At 44.2% G+C, this 24,425-nt stretch overlaps 1 protein-coding gene across 7 annotated transcripts in view; it reads left to right on the top strand.

Annotated features, from left to right (window-relative positions):
* Positions 1-24,425, top strand: part of Tmem108 (transmembrane protein 108) — a 297,548-nt gene that overhangs the window by 216,344 nt on the left and 56,779 nt on the right. The gene's annotated exons all lie outside the window — the stretch shown is intronic.

Below are 24,425 nucleotides of genomic sequence, written 5' to 3'. Positions count from 1 at the left end.
AGGGTTATAACACCAGCATTGAGGAGGTGGAGACAAGAGGACTAGCTGACATCCTAGCCTACCTGATCAGTTTGAGGCCAATGAGAGACAGTATCTTAAGAAGGATGGATGGATGGATGGATGGATGGATGGATGGATGGATGGATGGGTGGGTGGATGGATGGATGAATAGGTGGATGGATGAATAGGTGGATGGATAGATGTGAATAGTGTCTGAGGAATTATACCCACTATTGTCATCTAGCCTCCACATGAATATGTACCTTCCCCCCCCTACACACACACACATCCCTAGTATGGACGGGGTATGTGAAGAGGAAGCTCTCTTATAAATGTGTGGGCTGGAGAGATGACTCATTAACTAAAATCACCTGATGCTCTTACAGAGGACCCAGGTTGGTTCCCAGCGCCAGGTGGGCATCAGTCAGCTCCAGGGGATCCATGACCCTCTTCTGACTTCCTTAGACACCTGCATTAACAAGATTCATATAGACAACAGTATGCTTACATACATAAATAAATACTTTCTTAATACATTCTTCTTCAAGCAAAGGCTTCACTTTGTTCTCTAGAGCTTTGTTGTTTTGACTCTAAACCAAGCTAAGGTTCTTGCTCAGACCTCATTTAGGTTCATCACCCTGGCCTGAGTTGATTGCAAGTTTTCTTTTGTTCCCACCACAGCCAACTCTTCTTTGTTGCTCCATTTGGCACTGATTGCTACCATAAGAAAACTAACCAGTGTTGCTGGAACTCGGAACTGCAGTGCTTAAAAATATGGCAAGCAAGACAGAGCCACCCCAGAATGCTCTGTAAATGGCAGTGGGATTGCAGGGCTTTGCTTCTCAGCCTGGCCCCTGTGGGATCCCTACAGATAATCCCCCATGGAATTTTCTCAAGCATCATTCCCACACTTTAAAGTGCCAAGCCTTCTCATTCTTTTCTGTACCTCCCCTGCTGTGGAATTTTGTTCTTACCATGAATTTGATCAAGGGAAACTTGGTGGAATCTCTGAGCTTAGGTTAGGTAGCGCTTGGCTCCCATTGCTCATTCTTACTTCAACTAGCTCCACGAGACATCCTGTCTCAATTTCTGGTCCTATTAACTGGTATCAATGGCCTGATTTGCTTTCTATGGCCAGGAATAATGCATGGGATCTTTGGAGGCATGATAAAAGTATTCTATACCGCAAGCCATGGTGGTTGCTTAGTGTTTAAGAACATCAGGAAACAGGACCTTGTGTGATTCAACCTTGTGCACTGCTGCTTTTTCTGAGTCATAGAGAAGAGTTACTTTAGCAATGGGCACCTTTCAGAACATGTGAGCACTCAGTAGAGTTTATGTACAAACCATCTGTCACTCATCAGAGCATCCAACCCACCACTTTCTTCGACAGTGAGATCACACATGAAGACATAGAGTCAATTGTGCGGTGTCTTCAGACTCCTTCCTTTAAATGTACCACTTCCTGTCTCCTAACACATGCTTAACACAGGGCTGGGTACATGGGAAGCCCTTGACAAATGTTGGCTATTAAATGAGCAAGTTTGGATACCAGCCAGCCCTGGATTAGATGCAAGCTTCAGGCCAAAGATTAGCACAGCACACATTCACTTGTAATTGGAATGGATCTTAAGGATCCATCTCGCCAGCTTCCTGGGTTTAGTCAGAGCCAATTTTCAAGCACCTAACAAATTAGGACTCTTTATTTTTAGCTCCCGGGTTGGCGGTTGAATGAGTTTTGCTTGCTAGCCCAGCAACATGAACATCCATGGTAGAGCCTGTATCACTTCCTCTTTCTGCACTTACGTAAGTAGAAGGTGCCTGGATTTTGTGTAGAGGAGTTTTTGTGTCACTGAATCCCGATCTAGAGCAATGTCTGGTCTGCTTCAGGTTGGAAGTGGGGATCGTCAGCTCGGAATATAGGAGAAGAGCTGCAAGGTGGTCTGTGTGAATTATAGAACTGCTTCCAGTGACAGCTGGCGATGTGGAAATCGGATTCCACACACTGGGAGAAAAGCTTGGGGCTGGAATGTTGCCATCTTTTGCCAAAGATAGCCCTGAGCAGAATGCAGAAGGTCTCAGATATTCTGTTGGAGTAGTAACTTCCCACTCACTGAACTGATGGTCTTCTGTGCCTTATTTGATATGCATTGGATGAACTTAATTTACTAGAATTGCTTTATTGGATAATAAGCGTTTGTATTTCCCCTCTTTATTCAGAGTATCTTCTGAGAGAAGAAAGGAAAAAGAATAGCATCCACATAAGGGAGACAGCTTTATTGTCCAATAAAAAAATCTTCCTTAGAACTGTTTGGAGTGGATGCAGCGTTACTCTAAAATTCTTTCCATATCTTGTAGGAATGGCATGATAAAAAACTGAGCCATCTTTGTATAGTTACTTCGCTTTTTAAAAAATTGCATCTTGAAGAAGCTAAGGAAGGTTGTAAGACACAAAAACACAAGACTGTATGTCACAGCCATCGCCCCAGTGGTGACTCACCTCAAGATGTTTTCTCTATTTCTTTCAACTATGATTATTTTCAGGCAATTTAATTTAAATATCACTACAAAGATTGTTTGTGGAGATGGGAGATTGGCATCCTGTGATAATTCTCTTATCTGCAAACGGATAGAATCAATTTCATTCCCAAGTAACAGGGAGATGTGTTTTTATTGCTTTCCTTATTTTGTAAACTTCTAGTATCATTGACAAAGCTAATTAAAACTTAATGTTTTCGTCTATTAAATGGCCACTAGAGAGACAGTGACGCTCTGGACGTGGCCAGCCCGCCCATTGCCTTTATCAAGGATGGCTGATTCACAGTTGCTCCAGTCCGTCGTTTGTGCTCATCATCAGACAGGAAGGGATGTAGAGGGGAAGTGGGAAGGAAGGTTCTATTTAGCTAATGTGTATCCGTCGTCACAGTTTGTCGTCAGTAGCTGATAGCTTAGAGTCTGAATAGAGAGCCGAGAGCCTGTAGACAGAATCAGTGATGAGGGAGGACAGCAACACAGCTACGGATGGGCGTGCCCTGAGCAGTGTCTGGTCTAGGTGCTAATACCACTGTCCCGTCATGTGACCATGGGCCCCTCGTTTCCTTATGTGTACACAGAGATGGGGCTAAGTCCTCTGTCAGCCTGGAAAGCAGTGAACGGGGAAGGAAGTAATCCTGAAAGCCCCTTGTGAACTGCCGTGCCCCATGTCAGCGTCGTATTGCTCTCACCTAGAAAGTTCCTCTTACTCCCCTTTCTGGAGGAAAACCGAAGTGAGCTGTGGTTTGTCCCAAAGCATTCTCTAGAGAAACTGAGCATGGCTCCAGAACATGTCAGTCACTACTTACAGAGTCCCCTTTCCCCCTGGAGAGAAAGAGAGCAGAGAGCATGGAGACAGTGCTGGGACATGGCAGGCTGCTGGGCAGCCGGATAACATACACCTTGTTCATCCGCTGCATAGGACAAAGTCATTACAGACCGGCATTACGAGGTGGGTGGAGGAACACCAGCTCTGTAGCTGAGAATAAAGCCGCGTGGGGTGGGTTCACCAAGAGCCCCTGGGTAAAACATAGTACTGTCAACAGAGGCCAGAGGTACTGTGTACAGCAGAATCTCCTGCAGTAAAATCAAACCCAGACTTGGCATTGAAAGACTGAAAGGACTCCTGTCCAAATTGCTCTTTTCCCCAAATTCTCATCATCCTTTTAGTCTTGCCGTTCCTAACATGGCTGATGTGTTGGTCCACATTTAATTTTTGCTTCAAACGTTAACATAAGTCCTCCTTTTCTTGGTTTTCTCATAGTTATTGTTTTACATTTCAAAAAGAATGTTAAAATATTAAAGGTACTTTTAAAAACAAACTAAGCTGTAGTAATAAAAAATACATTAAGACTGGCAAAGCAGTTGGATCAGGATTTGAATTGCAGAGTCTCTGCCCCCAAAGCCCTTGCTCTGTTGAGTTCATTAAATGTAAAACAAGCATGGCATCGTTTAAGTGGGAGTTATACACAGGGGCAGGGTGCTCAGAGCCCTCATGAGGAATTAGCTTTGTGCATAAAGGAATCATGTTTCTGGTGTGTTTCCAAAATGTAAGATACCAGTAGCTGGGTTCACCAGGAGGTATTATGTAAATATTAAGATATTAATAACAGGTGGCTAGGCTGCCAAGAACACCAACAACAACAAAACTAATGAAAAGTGAAGCAATAACCTGATTTTTTTTCAGTGAGCCTTGTGTTCGTCCAGCCCTCATTGGTAAAGGACGGGTCATAGGTTTAGAGGATGTGTATGGCTAGACCAAGACAAAATTATGTCAAGAGCTGACTGGGAGCCACTGGGAGCCAGGTAAACCAAGAGCAGAGATGGAGCAAGCCCAGAGGGTATGTCCAGGATAACCATGGCAACAAGACCTAAATGTGAAGTGTGTCTACGTTACTTGGAGGTATTGACCCTAAGTGTCAGCCTCCTCTTTCCATAGGAGGAAGAGTAGCAAGGAAGAGCCCCAGAGGACGGTGGTCCAGCCTGTAAGAACAGTAGGGCTGGTTCTCCAGTATCTGATCAAGACAGAGGGGGGCTGCATCGCAGCTTCATATCTCGGGTCCTCTGTATCTCTGCAAGAGTTCAGAGCAGTCCCGGGCCATCAGCAGCTTTTTCTTCCATGCGTGCACATCAGCTGACGATGCTCGTTAGACATGCAGCTCGCTGGAATTTAATTTAGGGTGTTTCATTTGTGTTCCCACTGTGGTTGCCAGGACAGATGTGTGTGTGTGTGTCCCTCTGACTGAGACAGATGTCGGCAATGGGATCGCGCTGGAACAGTGCCAACCTGTTTATTAGTGACATTAGATTGCCAGCCGCCTTTCACTTGACAGGGGTTTTCGTTTCTGTAGCTAAAGAGCGGGACAGACACCGTGAGGGAATAAATGGAGATGGAACGAGTCAGGTAAAGGTAAAAGAAAACAGCCAGTGGTGGAGAGGTCAAAGGTTGTAATAGGCTCTCCAGAGGAACAGACGGAACGAATCTATGTGTATAAAAAGGGGAATGGCTTACAGGCTGCGGTTCGGCTAGGCCAACAATGGCTGTCTGCTGATGGAATCCAGCAGTTGTTCACAAGGCTGGATGGGTCAGCCGCTCTTCAGTGTGTGCTGGAGTCCTGAAGAAGTGGGCGCTAGTGCTAATGAAGGAGTGGACTTGCCAGCGAGTGGGGACAAGCAGGCGAGGAACAAAAGCCTCCTCCTTCCATCTCTTCTAAACAGGCTGCCACCGGGTGTGGGCCAGATTTAAGGGTCTTCCCACTGCAAATGATCCAGTTAATGAAAAATTACTCACAGATGTACCCAGCTGCTTGGGGTCTTAGTTAATTTCAGGTGTAGTCAAGTTTTTGACAACCAAGAATGGCCATAATGAAGGCACAAATAATCTCGCTAATCTGTGATTCCCATGTGTAAGTTAGGTTCACTGTATGGAGAATACAAAGTCCCAGTACCTACTCCAGGATTCCTTTGTAAGTTCCAGGGATTCAGGTGAAATCCTCTGGTGGACTCAGACTGAGCCCTCCAGCAGAAAGCTTGCGAGACCCACTAGTTGATGGCCTCTGTGGACTATTTTCTTTTCTTCTTTTTTAAGTATAATATAGGTGCTTTGCCTGAATGTCTGTCTGTGCACCATGTGCATTTAGTCCCATAGAGGCCAAAAAGGGACTCAGGAATCCGCTGAACAGACTTGGGATCCCCTTAACAGATGGTTGGGAGCCACCATGTGAGTACTGGGACTCCGAGCCTTCCAGCAGGAAGAGCAGCCAGTGTCCTTTGCCTGCTGAGTCATCTCTCCAGCCATTCTGTGTGTTCTTCATATGTTGGATTCTACAAAGAAGGTGGAGGGACAAGAAGAGGGACCGTGTGACCCCTGGATCCAAGTGCTTTGCCTAGGGAGGACACAGCCTCCTGTTAAGACCGCTAAGATATCAAGAGCAGAAGAGAGGAAGGCGGGCTCAATGTTGGGGTTCGTGCAGGCGTGATGGCCCGTTTCTTCACTGGTTACTTATTTCACCGAGTACACCATCCCCCGGCTGTGTACTTGAGTAGCCTTCTACTTTCTCTGATTCCGACTGCTTATAAAGCTGTCTGAAGTGTAATCACAAAGGATGTCTTGCGCATGTGACTCTCACGTTCTTTTCAGTTGTTGGCATGTCCCAGAGTGCTTGCCTGACCCACTCCCAATTTTGAGCTGACAGATGCAGGTGACCTTCCTTGTGAGTCCCCACTGGATAAGCCTGAAGTGTAATGCAGATGAGGACCTTTCTCATGAGGGTGTTAGCGTTTGGTCCCCAGTTGATGTGCCCAAGAAACAGTAAGGGTAAACGAGAGATCTTAAGGAACAGTGATGATTTAGGCTGTGAAAGCACCTCTCAGAGCCCGGTTAGCAACTCCCGGCTGAGCCGACAGTCATAAAGCCACTCGAAACAAAACAAAGAAACAAAAACGAATGTTTTAGTTTGTTGTTGTTATTGTTGTTTAGTTTTCTTTCTTTTTTTGTTGTTTTTGTTTTTTGAGACAGGGTTTCTCTGTAGTTTTAAGACCTGTCCTGGAACTTTCGGGGAGACATGAAAACAAAATAACTCTCTTAGTCTTCCTCCATCAGCCTGAGTATTGACAATCTATAGATTTGGAGGTCCACACCTACTCTCCGGGGTTTCTCTCAATAACTTTCAGCTGGCAGTATTGGCGGGGCCTACAGGCATTGTCTTGAGCTCTGCACACAGTTTGCTTCCTGGACAGTTTGTCCTGAAGGTTCCTGCTGCTATCATAGAATAACCAAACAGCTTGAGGAAGGGAGGGTTTCTTTCTACTTAGAGTCTCAGGGTGTAGTTTGTCATATTGGGGAGGTCGAGGTGGCAGGAGCTTGAAGCAGCTGGTCACATTGTATCCAGTCAGGAAGCAGAGAGGGGTTTACTTTCTGTTCTCATTGTCTCTTTTTTTAGTGGTCTGGGTGGGCTTCCTACCTCAATTTAACCTAACCTCAGACATCCTCAGAGACCTGTCTGTCTGCTAGGTGATTCCGGATCCTGTCAAGTTGACAGTCTTCAACCATCCCAGTCCAGAAGCTTCTGACCGTGATGCCCCTACTCTCCTGGCTCATAACAGCATCGGCCGAATGCTGTGTAAGGTTCTTTTTAGATGACATGGTGCCCGAACCGAAGGCCTTAATGGATCACAGAGCATTTCTTTGCTTTTTCTCATATCTTACCCAGGCCCCTTCTGCTTCCTTGCCCAGGATGAGAGCATAGTCTAAAAACTGGAGATGGCTTTCATTTGGGAGAGCCAGACCAGCACACCTCTTAAGCCCAGCGCACCCTTTTCCGGTGCTGCCCCGGCCAAGATCATTCTCATTATACATCTGCTCTCCGTCTTCCCTAATGTGTGTAATTATCATATTCCATTAGCAGCTTTTATTAAAAGTCTTCCTGCCACATGGTAGTAATGACTCTGAATGCAATGTCATGATGAGAAGAAACAGAAATACGTGGTCTCCTTTCCCACGTGGTCAGGGAAATTGCAGTGAGGTACAGGCCTTGGTGAGGGGTATTAAGGGCTCAGCTAGGAGCAGCCCACCTCCCAGGTCTGGACTTTCCCTTGTCCATTAGCTCACTGGAACTTTTATCAAGTCATTGAAATCTAGAGGGGAAAAAAAAAAAAGCCACATTCCAAAGAGATTGGCTGGATCGCTAGTCTGTCAAAGGTACCCCTTGCAAGCCTGAGGACCTGAGTCCCACCTCCAAAACCCACATAAAGTGCCAGGTGTAAGGGCGGGCACTTGACATATCATTGCTGGAGGGCTGGAGACAGCAGGATCTCTGAGACTCACTGGTCAACTAGCCTGGTCTATTTAGCAAGCCCCAGGCCAAAGAGAGACTCTGTTTCAAAGGAGATAAATAGCATTTTCGAGGATAACACCCAAGGTTGTTCTTTGATTTCATACACATGTAACCCTCCTACCTTGCATATACACTGAAAGCCCAGAGTAAGCTGATTCCTAGATAGACCAGTTGCCTACGAATATACCCACATTGCCTGAACTAGCCAATCCTGAGTCTATACACATTTTAATAATAAATAATAAATACCCAATAAGGTCTGAAACAGAGATTAATATCCCAGGCCTACTTGCAGTATAAGGTAGGATTGGCTATCGACAAATAGGCGGGATGGAGTGTGCAAACTAAAAATGAAATTGGGGGTGTGTTCAGAAGAAGCATCATCACACCATTGGTCCTGTTTGTTGATCCATTTTGAAAAACATGCCTGGCGTGTTTTAATTATGTGGGTACGTAAGACATGCAGGCAAGGGAATGCCTGTCTTGAAGGGATGAAATTATCCAGATCTCTAGAAGCAGGAGATGCCACAGCCCACCTCAGAAGCTTGGAGGCGCCAAGGTTGACGAAGAGAAAGTACATGGCAGAGCTTTTATTGGGGTTTTCATGGGAAGAAATGGGGGAAGCTACATAAGTCAGGCAATATGAGACATTAGTGGGCTCTCAGCAGTGAGGATAGTCTGGGTTACTGGTAGCTGGCTGTGGGGTGATTGTGGGTGTTGAGGGATAATGTCCTATACTTCAGAAGCTGGGAAAATAGTTGGGTGTAGAGTATAAACTAAGGACTGGTTTGTTCAGATGCTGAGTCTGTGTTCATAGATACATTTGCTGTCTGGGAAACTCAGCCTGCACAAAACAGCCCCACCCAAGTTCAGAAGCCCTAGACGCCAGAGCATGGGTATAGAGAAGGAGATTGTTACACAGTTAATAGGCTGTCATACATACAAGCAAAATCCGCCACACTGGAGACATCTGTGTTTCAGGCGCTGGTTTTCACTAAGCGTGGAGGAGCCTTAAAGAGAGCAGCACTAGAAGAATGTCCCTTTTCCCGTCCCTTTGATGTGAGGCACATGGCAAGCAAGCCTGTCTAATCTGTTCTGACACCAAGCAAGGTGCCTCACCTGGGAGAGCCATTCGTCTTTCAAGATTTATCCTCAGGACCTAAAGAACACGGAAGTGCTTTATATCCTAACAGCATGCAGTCCACGAAGCCCAGACTTGAAAGAATGACCGGCAGCCCAGGACCCCAACTGGTCCTTTTTGTTGTCTCTGTTCGGAAACGTAGGAAGGCATTTTGCTCGGCTCTCCTTCCAGGCATCCGAGGGACCAGGAGTGCACCACACTGCTTCCTTGCTGTTTTCTGTCACGCACCATGAGCATCACCTAGAAACCATTATATGGGAATATTGCATTGAGCCATTGGCAAATTAGTGTCAGTTAACGAGAATCAACATTTGCGGCGCCTCCCTTTGTATCTGTAAGACAGTTTACAAGGACCGGCTGGCTTGCGTGTTGATAATTACTTTGGGGAATTCTTAACAAATATTTAGGAGATGAGCGTGATGGTTTGGATGGGATTATGAAAGAAGACAAGTAATTGAGCATTCTCAGTTTCATAGTCTCTGAAAACCTAGGCAGCTAGCTTCATTAATTTCATTGCCTGCGATACCACAGTCCCGATGTTCGGAGGCTGGCAGAAATACATGTTGGGCAGAACCCTATCTGTCCTTCCTTGTGATCCTCTAGTGTCTTTATTTGCATGTAGTAGAAAGGACTACTCAGAAAGTGGTCTGTAAATTCATCCACCCCCAGATAGGAGAGGCTCTGCCCTTCCTCACATTTGCTGCGACAGATGACCCCCAAGAACGTCACTGCCTCTCCAGTCTGTATTCTCAGCTGTGGGGTGGCCAGGAGATAGACAAGGAAATACAGAAGGCCCTGGATCTTACCTGGAATAAACTTGAGAGCTTGCCACTTTCACTGTCTGAACCTCTAATGTGTGATTTCAGGCATCGCTGGGATTATCTCACAAAAACCCAAAGTGACAGGTTGGGGGGGCGCCACAACAGTGTCTGCACATATAATGCATACTGACTTTTCGTGTCCTTACAAGCTTGGAGACACGTATCAAAACCACTAGTTAGAAATATAACTTTTCAGCTGGGCAGTGGTGGTGCACACCTTTAATCCCAGCACTCGGGAGGCAGAGGCAGGCAGATCTCTGTGAGTTTGAGGCCAGCCTTGTCTACCAAGAGCTAGTTCCAGGACAGGCTCCAAAGCTACATGGAGAAACTCTGTCTTGAAAAACCAAAAAAAGAAAAAGAAAGAAAGAAAGAAAGAAAGAAAGAAAGAAAGAAAGAAAGAAAGAAAGAAAAGAAAGAAAGAGTCTATCTCAATTTTCTGATGTGTATTTAATATTACTCTCCAGTCTTGATGTAGCCTTCCCATCCAGTGAGCTCCACATATGCACTGTGCTGATGTTCAAGTGTGAGAGGTAGCAAGCCTTACGCACCCCTCATTTCCCTCCTTGATGGATGCCCCCAAGTCTGAAGAAATGTTTTAAATAGAGCCATGGCCCTCGTCTCCCTTACCTCACTGCCAGCTGTCTCCCACTGAGCGTGGATGAAATGGTCCAGGAAATATAATCCAAACGAAGAGTCTTTCGGAATAAAGCTGTTACATAACATTTACCTCTGAGTTTGTATAGATATTCTTCAGGGCCAGCAGTGGCAGCCCAGAGTGCTAGAATAGCCACTGTGTATAATCATATAGTATTCAGAATTGTCATTCCCAAATCACATCCCATATATGACAGTGATAACCACAGATTTTAAAAATGTTTTATTAGGATATAGTAGATATATGTAGATAATGACCTCATTATGATATTTTCATGCAAGCATATAATGTGTTTTTTTTTAATTCTATTCACCCCCCATTACCCATTGCCACCCCTCATCCCCTTCTTCTTCCAAACCCTTCCCAAATAGTCCCCCTTCTGTTTATTTTCATTTGACACCCTCGGTCATGCATCAGCATCGCCAGTCAGGGTTCCCACAGGGAACAGCCATCTGTTCAGAAGAGGCAAGTGGGCAGGTTTTGGACCTCTGAGAGGGAGTGTTTCATAATGGTGACACATCCATGGGCAGTGGGTCTGATGGGAGATTTCTATAAACCCTGTTTTTCTGGTGCCACCCTAAGCAGTTCACCGTGGGTAACCAATATGCAAAGTTGAGTTAGGTGTCAAGTCCGTGCCCCCTAAAAATAACTTCTAAATGTCCCCAAACCAAGTGCACCAAAAAAAACAAACAAACAAAAACAGATATTTACCCACTGTTCATTCTTAACACATTGCAATCTTAGTGTGAGATTCCACCTTAGCCGTGAAAATGTGCACACACCCTCAAAATGATTGCTGCTGAATGCCTGACCCAGGGTGGACTGATGGGGAGCGCATGACATCACGAGGGAGTTCGCCTTGGAAACCTTTCTGCTATCAGATATGAAATCAAATTAATTCCGTTTTAACTTATTGTTTTGCTGTGCTTTGATAAGTTGGAATGAGACAGAACGGTTCTGTGATAGTGTGGCCACAATTTTCTTCTTGCCTAAGCAGGAAATTGGACCATTGTTTTCTGTTTGCGTAGTTTGTAACCGTAGCCATAACTGGAACGGGGCTTTTGGCCAGCTTCGTGTTACATAACCCCACATAGCCATATGGTCGCTTCTGTTTCCAGAAGGTCTCACAGTATGAAATTCAGCTCTTTCTAGCCACATTAGTGTGCCTCTGCCAATCTAACAACTTTTCAGATACCAAATCTGAGAAATGGGAATATTCAACTAAGTATTGTTTGCCAAAGTGACCGAACAGGATGATAGTGGGGGGAAAAAGGGACAGGAAAATGCCTAGCTTATAAAAATACTTTATGTCATGCAATTATCAATTAATCAACTTTCCACACATGCCTCAAATGGGCTACAGCTATCTCCTTCCAAAGCAACACTCGACAGACCTCATTCAGCCCCCATCATATGTTAGCCTACAGACATCATAGCATTTTCCTCCTAGACCTATTTATATTGGCTTGGCTAACAACTTCATTAAAGTAGAAATTACATACCACCAAAATTTCCCATTGCGGGTGTCCAGAGACATGCAGCAGCTCCCATCCTCCCTCCCACAGCCCCTGGGAAAGCACTGTTCCCTCTAGTTCTATGAGTCTCAGTACAAACTCATCGTGTAAGTAGAACCATTCCGTATTTACCCTACCCACATTGATATTTGTGGTGCATTAACATTTAATTATTTCTAAACCATTTGAGAATGAATTACACATTAGCATGCCTCTTGCCTTCAAATACTTGAATAGGCGTTGCATAAGAAAGTATTCTGCTAATGTAAACACAGTGGCCTACTAATGTCATTGGAGCTGACTCTGTCATGATTCCATCTAATTCATTTTCCATAGTCCGATTTCGTCAAGTAGAACACACCTTATAGAATGTTCTCCTCCTGAGCAAGCTCACACGGTTTGCTCAGTTGACCCCTCTTGGCCTTTTGTAACACTGACAAGCCTAAAATCCTATTTTCAAAATATATTTAGAGAATCTCCTTCAATATTCAGTTTTAAAAATAATCATCTGAAAATACATAAAAATGTTGTTTGCTTCTTCTTCGTCTGGCACTTCCTCCTGCTTCTGTCCGTGTCAGGCTTCCTGACGGGAAGGCCACATAGGTGATGATGGTACGTCCTCCTCAGGTACGTGACACCCATCTGTTCCTCGTGCATCCTTCCTTTTCCCCACCCAACTAAGATCACTTTCCCCTTATAGTTGGTAAATTTTCTGCTTGCTTTGTGGACAGACATGTTTAGATTTTTTTTTTCTGGGCCCCGGTGGAGCTGTGTCTCTGCTCCCAGAACTGCAAGTAATAGCTACCCCCTGTGAAGACAGCGTTTCTAATGGCATTAAAGGCTGCAGGCCTTTCTAATGTGTTTTTTAAAGCTTTTCCCCACCGCCTGGGTGATTAGCATTAGAGAAACCTGCTACCAATTGGATGACAGTTTCCCTATCCGCGGTTATCTAATAGAAGGTTAACTCCTTTCTGCCGTTCTATTAATATCTGCAGTCCAAGGCTTCCCTGGTTTGAGTCCTGTCATCCCTGTTCATGCATAAATGGATGGGGCTATACTCCAAAAGGATTGCTTAAAGCTTGGGTTTTTTCCTACGCCATTCTAACAAGATAAATGAGCTTCTTAGGAGAAATGACTGAAACTTTATTGAAAGGGGAAATACTTGGAGAAAACTATTTTTAATCACTGAGGAAAATAAGGAAGACAAATCCAAGATGTGTTCCAGCTCCTACCCCCCTCCCAGGCAGTTAATAGAGAATGACAGCTTTTTGTGGCTAAATTATGGAAATACTAATTGAAGGAAAAAAAACCAAAGAGGATGGGAAGTGGCCTTCAAAAGCATTTTGAGATTATTGGGATGATCTTGGTGATGGAATGAAAATTCTAGACACTCTCAGTTCTTAGTCTGACGCTTTCCTAAGTACACGTGTTCTTTGGGAAACAGTGGATACCCAGCTGATCTCCATCAAGATCCATCATTCCCAGTCACTTTTGCCTCTGACATATAAAATATTCTCCATGATCACCAGAGTACCCAGACAGCTAAAGTGTTTCTTTCACCAGCTCAGGTTTCACAGTGAGGGTGTGTTTCTTTGACTTATTTCAGGGCCAGGGTGGGTTTCTTTCACTAACTCTTGTTTTAGGGCCAGGGTAGGTTTCTTTGGCTGGCCCTTTTGCCCCACACTTGGATCGCCTTGCCTCCTGCCCTTTCAAATACTCTAGGAAGTACCATGGAGATACTTGGTACCACAGTATTCTTGCTGTATGATCTTGAACCGTGCCTTAGTTTCCCCACTGCCCTATGGAAATAATAATGGAATATCTTGCTCGTAAGTTGTGGGAGCTAAATGATGACATAGTACTGATGAAGTGCTAATAGCAATACCAGGCATACCAGAAGTACTTAGTGAGAGTTCAGTATTTTCCCTACCCCAGATCCTCCTTAAGGAGGTGAAGGCGTAGGTAAACATCTTGTTTTGGTGGATGGAGGTAGAAGTGCATTAGCTTTGCTGGCACAGTAGTTGATGGGTGATCAACATCACCGAAAAACCACCCAAAGCCTTAGAGTCTTGTTTCATATCCCTGGGGAAGGTCCTGCCTCCTCCCAGGCTTTTCATCATGTGGAATGATTCTGGGGTACAGAAATCCCTTGGAACCTGAACATATGGAATGAGATTGGACCAAACTCTGCCCTTGGAAAATAATAAACAAAAACACTTGGGTCTCTTCGCTCTGCAGGTCCTCTAGTAACTTCTCGGTCCTCTAGTAACTGCCAGAAACAAACTTGATGAGCCAGTTACTCATCAAGAGTATGATGGGAGCATGAGTTACACACCCTTCTCTGTCCCTGCCACTTCCAAGCACATAGCTTCCCCCAAGAAGTCTAACCCACACGCTGGTTGTACCAGAATCAAACACTCTCTGAAATAAAGACCCAGGAAGCAGCAGAGACCAGTCTTATAACTCAAAATCTTGAAGAAATGAACATTTGTTTGAAAAACAATTTCACTTTTACAGTCCACATTGGCATGAAGTGAAATAGGATACAAAGTGATATCTCTCATCTGTGCATACACACATGCTCAGCAGCTCTGGTCAGCACATATCCCCAAAGCTGCTCTCCCTCCATGAAAATCCATTGACTACCCCAAGCCTTTCCTATAACTAAAGGGGAGGGGGAAGCGAATACAAAGACAGTTACTGCTTCTAGTCATTCATTGATCTCAGTCTGTTTTGCTATGTGACTAGGCATTCCATTAATTACACAAAGCAAGAAAAATAGTAAGAAACATAAACGTGAAGAGGTAAAGAGGACATTCAGTCAACTCTTCTTTCTGTTCAACTATTCATCAGGACTTAAATATGATGGAAATTAAGGAGACTGCACTTTCAAAGTATCTGTGTAAGAAAAATGTGTGCCAGTTATAAAGGTACACACTGGAGAGGCATCGCCTCCAGGATCACCACTGAGGGAGCTGTGGTCCAAGGTTGACTTCCACCTCAGAGAGAATACTGAGCTCTAAGTGACATCACAGTGCTCAGTTATTAACTAAGGAGAGCTGACACTCAGAGGACCTTTGCCATCGCAAGATGAGAGTTGGAGGTAGGGAAGCAAGGTCTTTTCCTGTGTGAGCATCTCTTCTTCATGGATGGAGATGTGCCAGCACCGCTGGAACATCTGGGAGAAGAACCTGAGCCAGAGCCTTCTTTCTATCCTTATAGGACCCAGTTGGCAAAGTCCCTGGCAGTGAGAATCGGACCTGCTGGGTAGACATACTTGGCTCTCTGTGTTGAATGTACAAGACTCCAGAGAGAACCAAAGGGCAGTCTGGGGGAGATGCTAATCATAGCCAGCAGGCCATCCAGGCTCACTGGCCAATGGAAGGTGGGAAAAGCCAGATTCTGAGTCAGGAGACAGCCAAGAAGGGCTCAAGTTGTGGGTGGAAAACATTCCCCATGTGGGAAGAAGGGATCTAGATTGCCTTCTGAGCATCAATGGAGAGAGATTGACACTGGAAAAGCCAGCATCACTAGGATGGGAGGGTTCATCAACCCCAACAGAATGGGAATTGGTTATGATGCTGCTGTGACTGGAAAACATTCAAAGATCCACAGCACGTCTGTTACCCATGGATCCAGTGGTCAGAGGATCTGCAGATAATATGTACATGGCTGTGACTATTGCTGCGATGGACTTTAAAGATCTATCCCCTTCCCTTTATTCAGGCCTCTTAAGATGTGCATTACTCAAGAATCAATAAACACTCTCCCAAAGGGAGGGAGAACTTTTTTTTTTTTTTTTTGCCAAGTCTTGGGGACCATGGTACAGGTATGGACGGTAAGAGTTTTATGAAAAATGAGAGTTCCTACCTATCCTTTCAGATTGGTACACTACATAGGTGTAGAACAACAGATTAAAAACAGACCACGAATTCTCCACAGAAGCTCAACACCAGACCAGTTTTTGAAACCAGCAGGGTAAAAGCATTAAAAAATAGCAACAGCTTGTAACCTTTAGTGTCATCGTGATCAGAGGTGGCACCTGGAGCGGGTGAGAGGGTTCCTTAAGACTCAGCGCAGCAGCTGACATGATCTAGAGGCCTGCTGGGGACCCCAAGGTAGGAGTTGGGGACACAGCTGTGAGCAGCAAAACAGGCCATGTGCTTGGTGCCTGTAAGACTGCCACGTAAGGACGCATAAATGGGAGCTGTGTCCATGGGAAAGCCGGAAGCGTTGTGGTGAAGGGTGGCGCTGTAGCCTGCAGAGGGGCAGGAGGCAGTTCACCTCTGTCCACCGTCTTCCCAGTACAGCGGTTGGACTGTGGGGTCTCCCTCACAAACATACCCTTAAAGATGTGGTCCATGGTGGTGACCCGGCACATGAAAGAGGGGAAACTAAGAAACAAGCTGCATTTCAGACTTAAAAAGTAACTTGGAAGGCGTGTTCGTGTGTGCCAGTTAATGCCGTAGGCTCCCCAGGAGGTGCCTTGTGTTTTTGGGGCAAAACCCTTGAGAGACACCACACTGCTCCCTTCAGCCTTGGCAAAGGTGCAGGAGAGGGACAAAGAGGGGACAAAGGATGTTGTGTACTAGCTTGTAATTGCCCCTTTAAGAGTTTTTCTTAACTCTTAAAATTTGTAATAAGGATACTGAAGTGTAGCTCTCCACAGTTGATGGCTTCAGGCAGCCGTGCAACTGGGAACAGACGCGGTTTTCTTTCAGGGGCTGGCCACCGGGAGTTTGACCATCTCCAGTACGGGTATATGGGAGGGCAACACACATTGGACATTTTTCTTCTTTTTTCCAGGGTTGGGGATCACAAAGGTGGGGAGATGAACCTGAAAGGCCTGGGGAGTCAGTGTAATCGAGGTTCATAGTGTAAAATGCCCAAATAATCAATAAAAATATTATGTTTAGAAAGCTTTTCTTAGACTTCATCATCTGTTATGCGTTATCTTCAAAGCCCAAGGTATAGATTAGGAAATTGGAAAATAACTAGATGTCTTGCCAAAAGCTGTGCTGTTAGTTGCAATTCAAGGATTTAAAGCTGGCTGTCTTCCAATATCTGTGTCTCTTCTGTACTCGGACTTGTGATTGTCAGGACCGCCTTTTTTACCCCCCAAATTCTCTCCTAGATGAATTCTCTCAACTAAATCTGGAATGTGGGACACTATATCAAAAAAAGTGACCTAGTATTTTGGGCAAATAAATTGCAGGAAAAAGAAAGAAAAATGAGAAAATAAACTATTAATTAAAAATTATTTAAGAGACAAAAAGTTTCAATGTATAGATTTTATTTAGATCCTCATTCAAATAAGCATAGATAGATGATAAATAGGTAGATAGACCGACAGACGGACAGCTAGACATACCTAGTTGCTTGATTGATAGAAGAAAGAAAGGGAAGGAAGGATGGATCTAGGATTTTGAATACTAACAAGGTATTTAGTAAAGAATTTTTCTCTTCGTGCACAATACTTTCATGGCTGAAAGTCTGTCCTTATTGTTACTAGCTTCCTAACCCTAAGCAAAGCTCTCCACCCTGCTGGGCTTGGGTGGGTGGTTGTGATAACCAGGAGGAATAGCATAAACCATCAGATCCATCCCAAAGATCTGGGCTCCCGGGGGTCTTGATCTGTTACGATCTCGCATTGAGTCTGGAAGACACGTCTTGTTCACACCCTCATTCGCATGCTCTCTTTGGAACTGTGAATGTTCGTCTGGATCCTGACTACCTCCCCCTCTGGATTGTGCCCCCCCCCCCCAAGAAAGGGATAGTGATGTCTTAGTTTTCTCACAGCGGTGACAAAATGCCTGCCTAAAGCAACTTCCAGAAGGAAGGGTTGATTGGGCTCACAGGGCGAGAGTACAGCTCACGGCGGAGATTCGCTGTGGCAAGAGCGTCAGTCAACTGGTCCCATGGTGCGCATGCCTAGGGAGCAGAAAGATTATTGCTTTAACCCCACTTGTTCTCTCCTTTTTATTCAGCCTGTGATGCCAGCTCATAGGATGGTGCCACCCACATCTAGGGAGGGTCTCTTCTCCTCAGTTTACCCAATCTAGAAACTCCCTCACGGGCATGCCCAAAAGTTTGTCCCCTTGGTGATTCTGGATCATGTCGAGTTGACAGTATTAACTACCACAAGTGAGGTAGGAAGAACATGGGTTTGGGATCAGAGAGACCCAGACTCAAATTCACTTCCTAACTGCAAGGTCTTTAGCAAATGTTTAAACTCCTTATCCGTGAGACAGCAACAACAGTGTCCATCAGCAGGTGGTAGCCTCCTCTATCCCCTCTGAGCTGTGAGCTCTGGTAAACCCCATCTGTCTCCACCTCCCAAACACTAGGACTAGAGATGTGCAGTGCCATACCCAGCTTTTTACTTGGATCCTGGGGATCTGAACCCAGGTCCTGATGCTTATGAGGCAGGCACTTTGAGCCATCTCCCCAGCCTTCAGCCTTCCTTTTCCTTGCCTCGCTTGCTCCCTGTGTGTTTATGCAGAGTAAACGTTGTGATGATGTCCTCACAGCCCGCAGGCACACAAGGGCGGGGAGAGCACCCAGTCTCAAGTCCCCTGCATTGCGTGGAGAGATGTGCTTGGCGGGGGAAGGGAGAAGGGGAAGTTACCATTGGGGTGCATCTCAGCATTTGAGTCTTCCTGTCTTTTCTTCCTCTATGCCTGTCAGTTTTTGCTTGAGGAGGAGAAAGAAAAATGTCAAAACAAACTTGAGAGAAAGGAACATTAAAATGCCCCCATCACCTCCAGTTATTCACCTCCCCAGAAATACAGTGGCTCAGTTCCCTTCACCAAAACGACCTCCTGGAAATCAGTCAGTAGTAGCCTTTAGCCCAGGATGCTTGCTCTCTGCCAGGCTCCTCCTCCCCTGCCTTACTGGGCCTCCCAGTGTGAGGCTGCCTCTGTTGCCGTGGAGAGCGGCTTCAGGAGGAAACGAGCTAGGAAGAGCTTTGGGCTAAGTCTTGATCCTCTGAAGAAAAGGTTAAGTGAGAGAGGGAGTTGCGGGGAGGGAGGGAGAAAGAGACAGAGGAAAGAGACAGAGGGAAAAAAAAAACATCAGCAAAGGAGAGAGAAAAACTGAGGGGCTAGACTGAAGAGAGAAACAGATTAAGTGAGAGACCAAAGTGAGGGAGAGACGGAGAAATAAAAAAGCTTTATTTAATGAATGGGTGGTAGTTTTCTCGGGGGCAAATCTGTCTAGAAAGATGGAGTTCTTAGTCACTATTATACCCAGATCACCGAGTCCCCCCCAAACCACCTAGTAGGCCAAGTCATGTATGTAAAAGCAAAGAACCTTTATTCTTACACAAGTTTGCTTGGATTCTCCATGTGTTCAACATATTGGTGTGATCAGAGAGCCCCGAGCTCAGTTGGGGTTGGGTTTTTGTAGTAGCAAAGGTGGGGGTGAGGGGACTTCTAAGGTACAAGACCCCTGATTGGCTGACATTTGTCTAGGAGTGTCCTGGTGAAAAGCAATGAGTACATGCTGGCAGGTGATCCTATCTACAATGGTTAAAAAGTTAGGAATTTCTTTTGGGTGGTCTGTTCCTGGGTGGTGTCTTGTGGAAAGACAAAACAAGTTTGTGGTCTTTCTTAAAACCAGGGTAAACTACTGAGATCCAGGCCTTTATTGAGCTTGTCATATCTGGGTCCTACATTTTTCCCTTCACAAGTACCGGTGACAGGACCCAGTCATGGGTCCTGCTTGCCCGTGGGTTTAAGGAGATATTATTGGGACCTAAGAACCATTAGCTAACAGCTTTTTCCAGGGCAGTGGCCAGCCTACGAGGCCCTGTAGCTCTGATCTTTTGAGTACAACCAAATTGTAATTATAATTCTGAATGTCCTCTTTTATTCTGTGGTTCTACATAAAGAACCAAAGTGTCTTTTTATTGTAGGACCATTTTAGTTAATAAATCTGTTAAGTATTTTCCCTTAGATGAGCCTCTCTGCCGACACAAATAATCACAATCAGACCGAATTAAAGATGCCCATGTTTAATAGACTGCTCCCAGGTGGCCCTGGGAAAACATGGAGATGGGAAGAGAAAGAGGGAGAGACCACACGAAACCCAGAGACCATGTGTTCATTATCTGGGGGGGGGNTGGAGATGGGAAGAGAAAGAGGGAGAGACCACACGAAACCCAGAGACGATGGGTTCATGGGCTGGGGGGGGGCAGTTTAAATAGCCTATGGGAGTGGTCTTGACCTTCCCTGGAGAGGGGTTACCGTTTGGAGGGCTTTCTCAGAGGTGGAGTTTGGACTGAGGCAACTCCCAGGAGAGGGAGCTTATGCCAGGAGCTGGGGTGAAGCCCCCAGCCAAACAAAATCCATTAATTGACATTTCTGGGCCTATTTTTCTGGTATATCAACAGGCACTATAAGTAGTCATTTTGTCCCCCCATGCCAGGGAGTTCCCCCTTGTCTTTCAACCTGTTCTGGGCGGGGAGCATGGGACTACAAGTTCTTTTCCGTAACTACTTCAAGCTAACATTGTGGTGGTGTTGTCAGGGCTCAAGAAGGCTGAAAGGCCGGCCAAAGATAAGGAGGGAACTCAGGCAATCGGGCACTCATCAGAAGCATCTGGTTCGCAGACTGTTGAAGAGACGGGGAGCGTTCACATCAGCTGGACTGGTCCTCATCAGCTTTTAGCAAGTTCAGGGCTCCAAGTCATTTGGAGGAGGTTGTAGCCAGCAACTGATGCTTAGATGTGTCTGCCAGCCACGTGGAAACCTACTGAGATGAGTTTAAACTAGGAACAGAAGCTAAAATTTATGTACTTAAAGGAAAATAATACATTTGAAACATTCAGGCCCATGTTAAAATCCATATCATAGATAAAAGCAGATAACAGAAGGAATAGAATCATACCTTTGAGTCCTAGCAAAAACTACAGATTTTGGTTAGAAACATGTATATTTTTCTGTTGTCCAAAGAGCCAGGTATGGATTGGACAGAGATGTCTTTGGCCTGATGAGAAATACCTTCAAGTTCATATTTAGATGGCAACCAGAATAAATCAAAAATCCTGAGCTTGTGACCTAAACAGTAAATAGTGATCGCTCTATCAGTTTATCAGAACTTTCCCCATAGAAGGGGAAAGAAATCAGAAACATTTTCCATATCTTAACCTGTATTTACATCTTTAATCAGTATTAGATGTTCAAAGCTTATGAGCTTTTATGTCCTCAGACCTTTCTATATCTTAAAACATTTTTTAATCAAGAGACCTAGTCGCTTTAGAAAAAGCAAGACGATATATATATATATATATATTGAGCTAACAAACTGGCTATGGCTTTGTGGAAGGATCTGGATACCTGTTGCTGCTGAATTGACAACGTTATAACTGGCCTACCCATCAATATGATCAGAGATCCCAAAAGGATAAATAAAGTATATCCGAGTACAGACCAAGTAGTTTCTGAATCTATTAAAAATGACAGGGACCAGAGTCCATATAAAGTTAGTCATACCCAGGTCTCCATAGCATTGGGGGCAGAAACATCCAGAACAGCAGTCTTACAGTCTTAGCCAAGGTGATTTTCTTTTCCTGTGGAAGAGGGACATGAAAAGGACTGACCTTATTTTGTCAGGCAAAAGTGGTACAATCAATTCTCTAATGTCCTGCTGTTTGTTCACAGTCTGGGCCGGTCCTGGCAACAGGTGTTGCACTGGGGCATCTCGCCCAGTGGTCAGCGTCATCATAACCCAGGTGGAGACATCATGGTGTCCCATGATCATCTTCTTCTTTCTTCTACTGCTAGAATCTCAGAGTCTCTGTCTAATATAAGCTTTTTAATCATTGCTTTAAATGCCATATTCTGTGGATCTCTGAAGTATGAGGACTGCCTAGGTATATCTGATTAGACAAACTTTGTTTCTAGTTACTTGTTTTAAGTTTGACTTTGAAAACATATACAGGGACCTAAATAAGGTTTATCCCAGTAATCAATTATATCAGTACTTTAAGTATGACTGACTAATATTTCCTAACAGTCTATAATAAGTTAACAGCTTTCATAAGACTTTACATTGTGTCAGGTTAGTCTTTTAAAAAATGATTTTGAATTGAAGTTAATAAAGAGTCACTCTGAGGGTAAAAACAGAACAAGTTTGTATCCAGCTGTTAATGCTGTCTCCTGAAAAGGCAGGGAAGAGGTCTAGGATGAAATGGGAACAGGAGGGAGCCTAGGGGCTAGCATTGCCCTTAACAAGTGCTAAGGCACTACACCCACAGTTAGGGAAGATCTTTTTGCCAGAGATAAGGAGGGTGACACCCTTTTTAGGGAGTAAGAACTTTCTCTAAGCAGTCTGAGTGACTGGGAGCTTTATCTAAATGCCTGGCCTTGGAGAAAGGACTTTGTAGTTTTATCTCACACTTCAGTGTGAGTCTTAGAAAACAACAATTTTTCAATTGAAGTTCCTCTTAGCATCAGTACAAAAATTTATGACTCAGTTTATCCAAATAGCTTAAACCCAACAAAGTTAGCAAAAAGACAAGGAGGCTAAACCTACATTTTTAAGCCTGAATAGACCTTGGACAAGGAAATACATTTTTAAACATTAATTGATATTTGTAATGCTTTGACTGTTTAATATAGTTTCCCATGTTATAGTGATCCCCAATTTTCCCATTGTTATTTTACAATTGCAGTTTTGCCTATGTTATGAATCTCAATTCAAACATCTGACATGCAGGTGGTCCTAGGCTACTCCTGTACAACCCTCAAAGGACTGAGACCCATAGGCTTGGATGCTGTTCCGGGTCCTCTATCAAACTGCCTGGGTCAATGTCTTCTGCATCACAAGAATTGAACATCCAGCTTCTGGTTAGCATTTTGTGCTTATGGCTGTGACCCTAATTTTCAGCTTTTTATTTTAAGTCCAAACATTAACAATATAAAACATTTTATAAGCACAAATGTCCCATAGTCTTAATTTAAAAAAATTAAAATCTCTTAAATGTCTTCCTGCAATATCAAAAATAAAGTACCTCTTTGGCCCCACCTTCAACGGCATATACATGCCTGTCTTTTAGATCTCAGCCTGCTTTATTTCCCTGTAGCTTGTACTTCTGGTAACTACCACCTGGCACTAGGATTTCTAAACCTGCTAAGATCCATCCTTGCAACTGCACATTCTTTGGGACTCTAGTCCTGCCATACATTTGTAAACCTCAGCTGTTTCCTATGATCCCTTTATGTCTTTATAACCTTTATCACCTGGGTGACCCGTAAATTAACGAAGTATAGCTGGCAGAGCAAGGTACATTTAAAAACATTGAGGTGCAGCTTTAATACTTGAAATGCAATATATATTTTTTAAACCTTTTTTCAGAATGGGACATGAGTCATCATACAAAAATCTATCCCAATCCAAACTATCTTGGCAATCCGTCATTCCTTCCTAGTAAGGCCCACTCCACGTGATTACCTTTAATTAAGATGGCGGTGAAACCATGTGGCAGCCATTATTTTTTTCTAGCAAAATGGCAACCCAAAATCCAAAATGAAATCTTGCTTCATGGTTTCTTTAAGATGACCAATGCATAAATTTTAAGTTAATTCCCAGTGTTAAAAATTAACTTTTAACTAGTTTTATTTTTAACAGATTTTTGACTGTATCTAAGAAAATAAACTTAAATCTGAAGCTACAGAATGTTCACATAAAACAAGTCCAAAGATTTTTGACTGTTCTGCTTTGTTTTCTTCTCCTTGTCATTGTGTCAGGGGCTCAGACTGACAGAGTGACAGAGGAAACTTTTAAATAAACCTGGGTCTAACAAAGAAAGAACCATAATCCAACGCTAGAGCCAGCTTTTCAATTAAAAAAAATGCACAAAAAGTTTTAACATTATCTATACCAAAAAGAGTCACCTGAATTTCTGCTAACCCAAACGCAGTAACCAGAGCTCAGAGGTAAATTCCGAAGTCGGGTCTGTAAATGTGGCCACAGCAGTGATGGGTGTCAGAAACAAGAACAACAACAACAAAAAAAAATGCAAACCATTTCTGTCTCAGCTCCATGCTTGCAAGAAAACTTACATAGACAAACTTTTCAACAAAATAAGCACATTCGGTATTTGCAGGTATGAGAAACCACAGCAAACATAGGTCACATCCCCTTCTGAGAGTCTATAACTTTTTATAAACCTTCAATCCGTTTTCCTCTCTTCATTCTTTCAGTCTCCTGCTTTCTCCCTCGCTTTCCAGACAACATACCAAAGTCTTTCTCGCTTCTCAGACAACATAAAAACTCTTACCAAAGTCTCCCTCGCTTCTCAGACAACATAAAAACTCTTACCAAAGTCTTTCTCGCTTCTCAGACAACATAAAAACTCTTACCAAAGTCTCCCTCGCTTCTCAGACAACATAAAAACTCTTACCAAAGTCTTTCTCGCTTCTCA

The sequence above is a fragment of the Alexandromys fortis genome, unplaced genomic scaffold (genome assembly GCF_014885135.2).
Source record: "Alexandromys fortis isolate MF-2015 unplaced genomic scaffold, M_Fortis_MF-2015_v1.1 scaffold_36, whole genome shotgun sequence".
Classification (NCBI taxonomy): Eukaryota; Metazoa; Chordata; class Mammalia; order Rodentia; family Cricetidae; genus Alexandromys; species Alexandromys fortis.
Note: the sequence above shows the minus strand (reverse complement) of the source record. Positions and strands in the feature narration are given on the sequence as shown.